At 39.7% G+C, this 3,642-nt stretch overlaps 1 pseudogene; it reads left to right on the forward strand.

The window, feature by feature from the left end:
• The first annotated feature begins 2,441 nt into the window (after positions 1 to 2,441).
• On the forward strand, positions 2,442 to 3,115 carry LOC141083747 (syntaxin-5 pseudogene; annotated as a pseudogene).
• Positions 3,116 to 3,642: the final 527 nt, after the last annotated feature.

Raw genomic sequence — 3,642 nt, forward strand, 5'->3', positions numbered from 1 at the left:
TCTGGGAGGTGCTGAGCTCTCACCAGATGATCTCTGGTCCCTTGATTGCTCAGCTATTTAGCTGAACTGGCAGTCCCAGGTAGCTATAAGCCACAGCTTCAGATGTGTGTGATTTGTTTTCCCTGTGCCTTGTACTTTGCATATTCATCCTTTATTGCCTGACCTTGGACCTTGTTTTGGCCATCCGTTTGTCTAACTCTTTTGCTCTGATCTGCTATTTTCTTGGTATTTTGACCTCAGACCATTACCTGACTATGCTTTTGTCTCTTCCCTCTGTTTATGATGTACCCTCCTGATTATTGACCTCAGACTCCTTGACAATCCCGACTTACAGCTTGTCCATGAGAAGTAACACAGTGACACATTGAAGTTAAAGTGCACAAACACAGAAATGTACCAAGTTTTGTTGCTGCCGAATGTTCTGGACTAACATGAAAAGGTAAATGGACTCTGTCAACATGGGATATTTGTCCAAACCAAGTACAGGTGCTCAGGGCATCATGGCAGAGCCAATCATTTAAATACACCTTCCCACTTGCTTGTTTTTCACCTGTCTCTGCCCTTCTCTGGCTCTATGAAGTCAGAGCTGTCAATCAAAAAAGAGGGAGGGAGACTGAGGAAAAACAAGCAGGTGGGAAGGTCCATTTAAAATTTCTTGCCCGCCACAAAGCCTGTACTTGACTTGAACAGTTGTTCTGTGCTGACATTGTCCATAAAAGCAAATGGTGTTGGTAAGAAAAGGTGGCAAGGACTGTATGGGGGAGAGGTGGCAGGATAGGTGAGCAAAGAAGAGTATTGCTAATTTTGTTTTTACTTTTGGCTTGACTGTTACTATTCAGCAAAGTAGAAGCCAGCAGGCAACCATTTTGCTGAATAAATGTAGAAATTAATTTTAAAATAAATTAGCATATTGAAGAATATGGATTTTTTTAAAAGTCGAGTAGACTCCTATTTCCTGCTTCAGGATTTGAAAACTGTGAAGCTGCTAAAAGAAGTAACCAGTCCATTCTTCTGGTGGCTTCAGTTTGGAAACTGCTATGATCTGATATATGGAATATGAGAAAAAAAAGCATGCAACAAAGTTGACGCATAAGTTGTCAAAGAAGCCGGGGATACCCTGCAGTGTCTTCTGCTTCAAAAACAATGTGGGTACACCAAGGTCTAACTGAAGCTGTGTGCACATACCCTTTCTCTGAGATGTAAGCAGCTCCATACAATCTTTGTCTATGTGACCTATCTAGCAGACAAAGCCATGATGTAGCACCTGCCTAATCCTCAATTGTATAACCTTGACATTAAAAAGAGGAAATAGGTGTAAGATTTGCAGCATTTGTTTAATAATGCCCTTTGCCCTTTATTGGTGGCTGGTTTGTAAACTTCTTGTATTTTTTACTGTTTTCAGGAAATAATTCAAAGAACTTTCACTGATTAGATAAAAGATCATGTGCTCTTTCCCTGCTGTACTTAGACCTTATTATGCATTTTTTGTATTTAATTTCCAATTTGGTGATTCCTCAGTTTGACTGTGGGTGTTACCTGGCGTGATGGCATTCACTTGGATGTTGACCTTCGCTTTCCAGATTAGAGAGAGACACGGTTGTTAAGGTCCTAATTAGTCCATATTGATGGCTTATCAATATTATTTCTTGAACAGCCCATTTAAAGGGGTTGCCCCATTATTAACAAGTCCCTTATGGGGATAGCATTATCCAAAAATGGACCTATAATCTTTATACATTTTTCATACTAATATAATTTTAAAAAGAAAATATCCTATAATCCAATTTTCACTCAACTTAACTGTTAGGCAGACACTTCTTGTTCTGTAGAGATTCTTTTTAGACTGCCTCTCATTATCATTATAGGCAGAATTGCAGTGACTGATAACTAGAGATGAGCAAAATTAGAATTTGCCTGTTTGTGTGGTTTATTCCGGATAATTGGTTTGCAGAGAAGTTATTCTCCACAAATGTAATGTTCTTTATTATGCGGTGTGATCTGTTTAGACCCCACAGCATAATAATTGTAATATGTAAAAAATTCAAATACATCCTTAAACTAACATTACCGTTTATCTATTTGGCCCCTCTACCTCTTACCATCACCCGTCCGTTTTTCGCTGCATCTTCAGATTACCACTGCTCATGCTGAAATCTTCAGGCAAGGTTAATATTTAAAATATGAGGCCCTCAAAATGATAGAACGGAGCTAAAACACACTAAACAAAGAAACTTAATGTGAAATCATTGGACATTGATGCCAGTTTTGACTGAAGGGTGGCCACCACAGTTTTCAAATGAGTCTGGAGATGCCATCTGGCAATGACTTGTAAGCAGACATGAATTCAGCAGTGTGGTCCCGGAAAGACATTTTATCAGCTGGTGGGACGAGCTGTGGTGACAAATGAAACTGACGGAGAAAAGAAACCTGGCCCTTGACACATGAACGCTCGTAAACGTCACGGTTCCCGAAACACTCAGAACGGAGTATACATAGGACCCTCACAAACCCAGGTCCTGCCCTCCCAAGCTGCCCCAGAAGTTTTACTTCCCCCTACTCTCCTCACACCAGCTGATAACATGCCTTTGCCGGGATCGCGTCGCTGAGCTAGTGTCTGCTTGCAATCATTGCATGGATGCCAGATTAGCGTACCGCTCTCCAACTCCTATCTCAATGCTGTAAAACAGAGAAGTGAATTCACTCTTATGGCCAAAAGCTTTGGAAAGGACCATAGCAACACATTTAGTAAAATGGAAAAGTTGACGATATTGGCTTAAAGGAAGTCTCTTTTTGATGACAAAGCTGTAGAAATTGAGGAACTAACGTATATCATTAAGCAACACATTAATAGTTTAAATCAACAAATTGCCCAGTTACTGTCATTTTTGTGAGACCCAGGGGCAGCCAGAGTGGATGGCATCACCACACTCATTCAAATACTGTGATGGTCTCCCTTCAGTCAAAACTGACATCAGTGTCCAATAATTTCAAAACTGTATTGGAAATAAGAACAGAGAATCTAAAACAGCAAAGAAACATAAAGTGTTGTATGCACCAGTGGTGGTTTAATAGACAATCCATCTCCAACACACTGATGTGTACAATCAGTAATTAGGCATATTCATAGGTATAGACAAGCGATAAATAAGTATACCAATAAGTGAATAGAATATGTCAGGAATAGTTGATTCTTCATAAATGAAATTATTGGGTCCCAATATTCTTACAGTGATAGTGTAGTTATAATGTATGAAAAGGAACGGTCTCACCTATTTATGATGTTCAGATAAGTTCCCTTTGGTTGAACTTGAGATAGGTTCTAATTGTCAACATATGGAGGTGGGGCAAGGGTTTCTTGCCACACAATACTCTACCATCAAGGAGACTCAGTAGGATCCATGTAGTTTGTGTCCCTTATTACTCCTGATGAGTTTCATTTGGTCACTAATCTTTAGTTTTGCTCTTCCTATGCTGTAGTGTTGCAGATTCTCAGGGAGATCTATATCCAGCTCATAGATCTTAACAGCTTATTTACATATAAGAAACGTAGAATTCTCCGGAAAAGGACATCACAGATATCAAGGTATAATTTTACTCGGCTTCCTATGACCTACCTGCCCATATATACGGCTTAGGCTACTT

This window comes from Dendrobates tinctorius, unplaced genomic scaffold (assembly GCF_039654945.1).
Source record: "Dendrobates tinctorius isolate UK_male_01 unplaced genomic scaffold, ASM3965494v1 ptg000021l, whole genome shotgun sequence".
Lineage (NCBI taxonomy): Eukaryota > Metazoa > Chordata > Amphibia > Anura > Dendrobatidae > Dendrobates > Dendrobates tinctorius.